This window comes from Prionailurus viverrinus, chromosome C2 (assembly GCF_022837055.1).
Source record: "Prionailurus viverrinus isolate Anna chromosome C2, UM_Priviv_1.0, whole genome shotgun sequence".
Taxonomy (NCBI): Eukaryota; Metazoa; Chordata; class Mammalia; order Carnivora; family Felidae; genus Prionailurus; species Prionailurus viverrinus.
In genome coordinates, this window is record NC_062569.1 from 78,335,283 (window position 1) to 78,345,437 (window position 10,155).

Sequence of the window (10,155 nt, forward strand, 5' to 3'; positions counted from 1 at the left end):
TTAGGATGATAGTAAGATTGAGAGCCATAATAATGGCAAACATTAGAATAATTGACTAGCAGTCATCAAAATCACCCATCAAGGTATTGAGGAGGGCACCTTTTGGGATGAGCACTGGGTGTTATATGGAAACCAATTTGACAATAAATTTCATATATTGAAAAAAAATCACCCATCAAAATTTTGCTGCTCATGAAAAATAGGGTGCGTCCCATGATATTGACAAAGGGTGCTAGGTATCTCTTCCATGGGGCAGTCATAGGGCAATGTCATAAACAAGGTTTACCGGTACTTACTTTAAAAATACTCAATCTTTGGCTAATTTTTAAAATTTGAGGAATTCAATTTTTTCCAATTATGTGTATAAGGTGAGGCTTTATTGCTAATATCCCACTCTTTAAAATTTGCATGACTTGGGGTGCCTGGGTTACGCATCCAACTTCAGCTCAGGTCATGATCTTACAGTTCGTGGGTTCGAGCCCCGCGTCAGGCTCTGTGCTGACAGCTCAGAGCCAGGAGCCTGTTTCGGATTCTGTGTCTCCCTCTCTCTCTGCCCCTCCCCTGCTCATGCTCTGTCTCTCTCTCTCAAAAATAGATAAACATTAAAAAAATTTTTTTATTTGCATGGCTCAAGATCATACAACATGACTATCATAAAATATAACTATTTTGTATGTGCAAACCTCAACTGGCCTATTTATCTTCCAAACTGACTCCCATCCCTGAATCTTTCCCTTTTTGGTTAGTAATACCCGGTCACCCAACATTTAAAATTTTATTCATCACAGGGTAAATTCTATTGTTTTAGTCTCTAAGACTTAATGCAAGAATATGTAGCCTATATAATATAGCATTTTTCCATTGCTTCTCAGTTAATTGTTTGCATAAAATATTACTGGTACCAGCATATACTGCCCTTCCAGCCTCTAGCCCTTTCCCTACCCCCCGACCCAGGTCCCCAAACCCCCAAGCACCACTAGGAAAATGTGAAATACATGCTGATGTACTAGCATTCCTGTCACTAGAGACAGAGAGAAAACATGAAATGTCCGTTCAGTAGGTGGTGACCCTGACCCTCCTTTCATGGCCTTCCAGAGTTGAGAGTGTTTGCAGCGTTTATCACAGCATTATTTGAAAGAGCAAAAATTGGGGCGCCTGGGTGGCGCAGTCGGTTAAGCGTCCGACTTCAGCCAGGTCACGATCTCGCGGTCCGTGAGTTCCAGCCCCGCGTCAGGCTCTGGGCTGATGGCTCGGAGCCTGGAGCCTGTTTCCGATTCTGTGTCTCCCTCTCTCTCTGCCCCTCCCCCGTTCATGCTCTGTCTCTCTCTGTCCCAAAAATAAATAAACGTTGAAAAAAAAAAAAGAGCAAAAATTGTAAACAACATAAATTTTGGGGAGTGACGACTGACTAAATTTCGTTACATCCACTCCGTGGACTGCTACACAGAAATTTAAAATCACGTTACAGAAATGTAGCAATTCATATAGGAAAATATTCAGAATATATTTTCAAATGACAAGGTCCTAACTTTGTATAAGCATATTCATACACACACACACACACCCAGGCATGAAAACTACACTGCACAGAAAGGAAAACTAAAATATTGATAGTGATTTATATCTGAGTTGTGAAATAATGAGGAGTTGTTTGTCTTTATTGTATTAATAATTTTCTGTATTTCCTAAACTTTCTATAATGCTCATGTATTAGTTTTTTATGGAAAAAGATTTTTATTTTGTTTGCTTAGAATGGGGGTTATTGGGGCGCCTGGGTGGCGCAGTCGGTTAAGCGTCCGACTTCAGCCGGGTCACGATCTTGCGGTCCGTGAGTTCCAGCCCCGCGTCGGGCTCTGGGCTGATGGCTCAGAGCCTGGAGCCTGTTTCTGATTCTGTGTCTTCCTCTCTCTCTGACCCTCCCCCGTTCATGCTCTGTCTCTCTCTGTCCCAAAAACAAATAAACGTTGAAAAAAAAAAAATTAAAAAAAAAAAAAAAAGAATGGGGGTTATTAACAAACTTCTTCTCTGGTCAGATAGTAAATGTTTTAAGCTTCGTGAGCCCATATGGTGTCTCCCTCACCTCCTTGACTCCGCTGTTGTAGCAAGAAGTAGCCATGGATGATACATAAACGCATGGGTAGGACTGTGTCCCAGTAAAGCTTTATTTACAAAGTTAACAGTGAGCTGCATCTGGCCTTCAGGTAGTAGTTTGTCAAAGTGTCCTAGAACAGTGGAAATAAGGAGAAATGGAGTTGGGAGGAAAATGGTGGTCATAGAGCAAGGTGGTTCCGTGTGGAGTTGGATACTGGTCTCTGGAGTAAGAGTGGTCAAGTAAGAAAGAAGCTAGAGTGTTGCCATAGGGATGATGCATTTGTCTGAACAACTGCAGAGGGAGGGTGGAGGGCAGATGTGTAAGCCTGGAGCGAAACACTTTACAGCTGAGAGGGAGTGACCAGAAGGTCAGAAGAGGGCAGTAACCGGAAGGGGAGGCTGATACAACCATGTGTCATGACCCTCAAAGAAACAGGTTTTATGCAAGCATGGAGGCCTAAACGTCTTGGAAATAACACTGGCAAATGGGGAGGGAGCCAGTGTTACTAGGCGTCAGCATCTAGTCAAAAGTTCTTAGGGAGAAGTTGTATCTTGGGGGAAAGCCAAGCTTGGGTTGAGCCCAGGAAATGACTAGGTTAATAAGATGGGCAGGTTTATTAACTAGGGAAAGGGGTTTCAGAAGGCACAGCGGAAAGAAAGATTTGGGCAAAAGAGGGATGCTTGGTGGTATATCAGTTTGCAGGTGAGGACAAAGAGAACATGAAGAAGAGGAAGGACGCTGGTGAGAGAGGACAGAGCAAAAGGGGTTTTGCTGGAAGCATGTGCGGCCTGCAGGGATTTATGTAGAGAATGAGTAGGCAGAAGGCTGTGTGGATAGTAGTTTGGTGATTCAAGGGCAGCCAATGGGGTTAATTCATTCCCGGGCCCTCAATACAGGAAACAACAGTAACCTCTGCAGGATGCGAGGCCTTTTCCTAACTAGGTCTCATCACCCCCCCTTCCCCCAGTGTCACCTTACCCAAAGTCATTCAAGATGACATTGCCATTGACGTGGCGTTGGTCCCCACTTAGAAGAGCCCAGATGTAACTGCACTGGGCAGTAATGTTTTTCTCATCTCTAGCGCATCCTCCATTGTATTCCTTTTTATGTTTTTCACCTCCTCTTGGTGCATTGCCTGGAGGAAGAGTGCAATGAGTAAATAAAAAAAGAATGACTTCCTCCTAACTGATCTCTCCAGCTCTTCTCCTTCCAGCTCCCTCCTACTGGGCTGCCAGATGCACAAGGCCCAGATCACGGTACTATCCTACAAAGGGAGGATTCATACGATCACAGGTCTCCTAAGTAGGGGGTCGAACCCAGGGAGTGCACAAGATAAATCACTGGCTTGTGGGGGGAAAGCACCAGAAATCCATTTCTCCAGTTTTTAATATTTTACTATATTTGTTGGCTGCATACATCTGATCGTGTGACAATGAGTTTTCCTCTTAAAAAATAGCCTTTGGGTACCTGGGTGGCTTAGTCAGTTAAGTGTCTGACTTCGGCTCCAGTCATGAGCTCGTGGTTCATGGGTTCGAGCCCCATGTTGGACTTTATGCTGACAGCTCAGAGCCTGGAACCTGCTTCGGATTCTGTGTCTCCCTTTCTCTCTGCCCCACCCCTGCTTGTGCTCTGTCTCTGTCTGTCTCTCAAAAATGAACAAATGTTAAAAAAAATTTTTTTTAAATAAATAAATAAATAAATACATAAAAATAGCCTTTATGTTTTGGAGCAGTTTTAGGGTCACAGTAAGACAGAGCAGGAAGTACAGAAATTTTTCACATACCTCTGTCCTGCGCAGGCACATTATCAACACCCCTGACTAGACTGTTATGTTTGCTATCATCAATGAACCTACATCGGCACATTGGTATCACCCCAGTCCACAGTTCATAGTAGGGTTCACTCTTGGTGTCCTACATTCTGTAGGTTTGGACATATGTATAATGACAAGTGTCTACAATTATGGTATCATACAGAGAAGTCCTAAAAGTTCCTCTGTGCTCTGACTCTTCATCCCTCTCCCTACTCCATCCCCTAGCAACCACTGATCTTTTTACCATCTCCACAGTTTCGCTTTCTCTAAAATGTCATATTATTGGAATCATACAATATGTAGACTTTTCGCATGGCCTTTCTTCACTTCATAATATGCAGGTACACTTCCTCCATGTTTTTTTTAGGCTTGGTGCCTCAGTTTCTTTTGGTGCTGAGTAACATTCCGTTTCTGGATGTATCACAGTTTATTTGTCCATTCACCAATGGAAGGACATCTTGGTTGCTTCCAAGTTCTGGAAATTGTGAAGAAAGCTGCTATAAAGATCCATGTGCAGGTTTTTGTGTGGACATAGGTTTTTCATTTCATTTGGGTAAATACCAAGGAACACAACTACTGGATTATTTGTACGGTAAGAGGATGTTGAGTTTTGTAAGAAACTGTGAAACTGTCTTCCAAAGTGACTGCCATTTTGCATTCCCACCAGGAATGAATGAACACTCCTTTTGCTCTACACTCTCACCAGCATTTGGAGTTGTCAATAGTTTGGATTTGGGCCATTCCCCGAGGGGTGTAGTAGAGTCTCATTGTTGGTTTAATTTGCTTTTCCCTGATGACATATGATGTGAAGCACCTTTTTATGTGCTTACTTGACATCTGTATCTCTTCTTTGTTGAGGTTCAGGTCTTTTATCCATTTTTTAAAAATTTTTTTTTTCAACGTTTATTTATTTTGGGGACAGAGAGAGACAGAGCATGAATGGGCGAGGGGCAGAGAGAGAGGGAGACACAGAATTGGAAATAGGCTCCAGGCTCTAAGCCATCAGCCCAGAGCCCGACACGGGGCTCGAACTCACGGACCGCAAGATCGTGACCTGGCTGAAGTCGGTCGCTTAACCGGCTGCACCACCCAGGCGCCCCTTTTATCCATTTTTAAATCATGTTGCTTATTTGATTGTTGAGGGTTTTTTTAACTTTATTTATTTTGAGAGAGAGAGAGAGAGAGAGAGAGAGAGAGAGAGTGGGGGAGGGGCAGAGAGAGGGAGGGAGAGAGAGGAACCCAAGCAGGCTCCACACTGTCAGTATAGAGCCTACTCGGGGCTCAATCTCATGCACCGTGAAATCATGACCTGCACCGAAACCAAGAGTCACACACTTAACCCACTGAGCCATCCAGGCGCCCCAAAACGAAATCTATTTTTATTTTTACTTACAAAGAAAGAAATTAAGCTTTGCTAATATTTAACATATTAATTATTGATATAAACATATGTACTAAATAGTCATATGCATATTGGGGGTGCATATTCAAACCGTTTGTTACTAATAGGGTGCATGATTTAAAAATTACAAATCCCTACTACATGGAATAAAGTCTAGATTCCTTACCTTAGCATTCAAGTCCTTACAAAATCGGCTCCCACCCCTTCTATATCCTGTCTCCTATACAGACTATGCTCTAACCAGATTCAGCTACTAGATCTCGTCTGAACACGCCCTGGGATTTCTTGTTCATGTGCACCTCACGCTACTCCCTGTCTTCTCCCCAACGCCCCCAAACCATATGTGTAAGTGCTATTCCAAGACCCATCTCAAATACCCTCTTCTTCAAAAAGCCTTCCCTGAGCCCCAGCTGTAAAACCCCGCCCTTTTCTGGACCTGTTTTATGGCACAGAGCCCTTTCTATTCTATTTTGTGGCCATTCGTTTGCATGTCTCAGATTGTCTGGTTCATTTTAATTCACCCTCTTATTCTTTAGCCTGCATAGAACATTGCCTTGTTCTTAGAAAGGCTCAAATAAAATCTTTGTTGAGATGAGACATGGTAAGTGACATCACTTCCCTCCCACGTCTTGACCCTCAACACACTGAGACTCCCAGTTTCCAGATAAAATAAATGTTCCCAAGTGAAAGTTCCCTCCATTTCCCTCTGGTACATCTCCAGAGTTGCCTGTTCTTACCTCCTCTCTTGCTCAAAGTAAATGTCTTTCCCCTCTCTCAAGCTCCTCTGCCCACCCAATCCCCAGGTCCCCGTCCCTGATTACTGTCCTTCCTGGCATCTTTTCTCTCCCAACATCAGCCTCACCCTTTCCACTGACCACAAATACTTTCAGATAATCCCCATCCTAAAAACCTACTCCCTTCTCTCAAGCCACTTCCCTATCCCTCCCCTTCCCTTTTACCACCAAACCTCCTTTTAGCAAATGCTTACTTACATTTTTTTTTTTTTAAGGTAGGGGTACCTGGGTGGCTCAGTCGGTTAAGCATCTGGCTTTGGCTCAGGTCATGATCTCACAGTGTGAGTTCGAGCCCTGCGTGGGGCTCTGTGCTGACAGCTCAGAGCCTGGAGCCTGCTTCAGATTCTATGTCTCCCTCTCTCTCTGCCCCTCCCCCACTCAAAAAAAATATTTTTTTTCTCCCCCCCCCAAAAAAAATATTTAAAGTGTTACACGTTCACTAAAGAAAATTTGGAAAATACTGGGAAACTGAAAGAGTAAAAATAATGTCTCCTGTATATAGTCCTGTATCTCAGGTACAGATACTGTTAACATTTTCCTGTACTATGTTCATACTATCCACCCCACGCAGAGGTGCTTTATAAACACCATGTGATTACCCTGTAGTTGCAGTGGTCTAGCCAGTCTTTGTAATTTAACATTGTAACATAAACATTTTTCTTTGTTACCACGTTTTTTCTGTGTCATAGGGTTCACAGATGTAATTTGTAATAATAAGTCAGTAGTTCAGCAAATGGATTTACCATAGTTTGCTTAATCCTTCTCTCTCCTTGAACACTTAGGTGGTTTCCACCCTTTCACAGTTATAAGCGGCCTGACAATAAACATTAGTATGCATAAGATCTTCCAATATTTATGAATCCTTTCTAAGGGTAGAGTTTTAGAAGTAGAATACTCCAAAATATGATTGTTTTAAAGTTACTGACATTTGGGGCGCCTGGGTGGCTCAGTCGGTTGAGCGGCCGACTTGGCTCAGGTCATGATCTCACGGTCCGTGAGTTCGAGCCCCACGTCAGGCTCTGTGCCGACAGCTCGGAGCCTGGAGCCTGTTTCAGATTCTGTGTCTCCCTCTCTCTGACCCTCCCCCGTTCATGGTCTGTCTCTCTCTGTCTCAAAAATAAATAAACGTTAAAAAATTTTTAAATAAAAATAAAAATAAAGTTACTGACATTTGTTGCCGAGTTGTTTTCCAAATAAATTTTACCCATCTGCACCCCCAAGACACGAGAGCGCCCACTTACTGAACTTTTGCCATCACTCCCCATGATGGCTGTTTCTCCCACAAAGTGCTAACTTATATCTGCCTTAGTTAATAAAAGATAATTTATTATATTCCTATCAAGTCTCAATCCACTATACTTTGACTATACTATTGGTGTGAACCAATAGAATGAAATTACTCTGGAAAAGAAGTTGCCAACATCCTCCTTATTTGCCAAAACCACTGATGCCCTGGTTTGCTTTTCCTTCTTTCACTGTTTAATCTGTGTGGGAGGTTGTCATCTGCCTCCCATTTAGAGTTTGTCTTCTGTCTCCATCTCCTCGAGCCATCTCCAAAGTGTTAGTATCCCTGGAACTTTTCTCTCAACTCTTCCTATCTTGTATGCTCTGCCTGACGAGTTCATCCACAGGGTCAAGTGACTGAGTGGCTTTATTCCAAGGTTTCCCACTTCTCTCTTTCTAACCTCTCCTCTCTAATGGGCCTGTACCATCACAAACATACTCAAATCTTTCCCACTTTTTAAAAAGCTCATTCTCAATCCTGTATTCCTCTTTCTCATATGTTGCTTTTTTTTTCTATGTACAGCCAAGCCTTTAAAGACAATGGTCCTGTCTCAACTTCTTGAACTCCCGTCTATTATTTTACTGAAAGGTGGCTTTCACCCCCATCACCCCACTGAAACTGCCATCAACAATGGGTGCCAGGGACCTCCTGGGTGCTGAATCCAGTGGACACATATTTAGCCCTTTATTTGGTTTAAGCTCTTAATGGCATCTGATCCTCTGACCCCCCTTTCTTTTCTGAATTTAATCCTCCCTTATTGATGGAATCCAGCTTTCCCCTCCGTGGCTTCTCAGTCTCAGACTTCTGTGTTATTTTTTTGTTTGTTTTGTTTTGTTTTCAGTTCATCTTCCTCTGCTCGTTCCCTAAATATTAGTGTTTCCAGAATTCCAACCCAATTCTTATCTTATTACCTTATCTGCCTTCCCAGAGTGAGCTCACCCACTCCCATGGTTTTACCTTCTATGGGGTTCTGATGATGGTACTGTTCATCCCCCACAAGCTGCAGGCACGTATCCAACACCTATTACAAATCTCTCTCTACTTAGAGACTTGTCAAGCCTTCCCAATTTAGCAGTCCCAAACGCAGGTCTCCAGTCCTCCCTCCCCAACCCCCCCCCCCCCCATCCAAAATCCCTCCACACAGTCATCTCACCTGAAACCTCTGGGCTCATTTCTGACCCCCTTCCCTCCTCCTCAGTGCCATATTTGTTGGGTTGCCAAGTCTTGATTTCCTACGTCTTTAATATAGCTTAGACCCATCCCTTCTCCTCTGTGTGCACTGTCACTTCTGTCTCTACAGCAGTGTCATCTCCAATAGCTCTCTTTTTGTTCATGATTGCACTGGTCAGGGTTCAGCCAGAGGAGCAGAGCCAGTGGGAGGTATTACAGGGAATTGGTTTGTGCAATTATGTCCCCCCCTTCTTGTGGGGGCTGAATAAACAGTCCATGTAAGACTATGTTCATATCTGCTCCTGGAGCCTGAAGTCCACAGGGCAGGTGTTCAAGAATAGATCAATTGTCAAATGGGGGGATGGAAAGCAGGATGGAACCCACAAGCATGAACCCCATTAGGATAGATGGACATCCAAGTCTATTCTTTTGCCTCTGATGGTGACACAGGTATCCTGAAGAAGCTGGATCACTGCTACCTTGAATGATCTTTATGAGAACCAAGTTCTTAAAACCCTTTGAAATTAGGAAATGCCTTAATCCAGTAATTCCATTTCTAGGCATTTGTACTAAGAAAATAATTAAGGGTGTGAACAAAGATTTACTCACAAGAATGTTAATTGTAGCATGTATATAACAGCAGCAAATTGGAAACAATGTGCATATCCATCAAAGAGAATTGGTTTGAATAATAGAATCAACTGCCAATGTTAAAAATTAAGTTGTGCAAATGGGCTTATTTGTACGTTAAAATGTTCCTGATCTATTACTGGACTTCAAAAGCAAGCTACAATATAGTAACTCAGTGTTATATTATCTGTCTATAAAATGTGTATTCTATGTATATAGAAGAAAATCTAGAAAGATATCCATCAACTATTAGCATGCAATGGGATATTGTCATCTTTTTAACTTTTCGCTCTTTTGAATTCCTCTATAGCGCACATGAATTGCTTTGTTCATATTCTTTTGATGAGAAAAGGGTTTAAATAACTTGTGAGTTCTCTAAGCCCTTGACTCAACTCCATTAAAAGGCATAAATGCATTTGAGCCAAAAAAAAAAAAAAAAAAGGAAGAGGAGAAGGAGGAGGAGGAGGTGGAGGCAAAGGAGAAAGATGAGAAGAAGGAGAGGTAAGAGAAGAAGAAGAAGAAGGAGAAGGAGAAGGAAGAGAAGGAAGAGAAGGAAGAGAAGAACCAAGTATTAAGACTTAAAATTGGCAGAGCATGCATCCACATGCATGATCTCATTTAGTCTTGGACAATATACATGTTGTCCCCATTTTTAGTGAAGAGAGAACTGAGTATGGGAGAAAATAGATTGTACCTGTGCCCCAAATCATGCAGCTATCATGCAGCTAGTGACAGATTCCATCCAACAGACCTACCCAACTATAAGCCCTGGGCCTTTCTACCATACTGCCCAGCAGAGGCCCCACTTGGGAGCACCCATCCCTGAAGCCAGTGACCACACTGAAGGTTGAAAATGAAATTGCTCCAGAGGTCATTGTCCTTTGATAAAAGCCCATCAGAGGCCAGGGGACCTTGCATTAACGGAAGCTGGATTGAAGCTGTGGGGGTGTATATTGGTTTTTCCCTGTA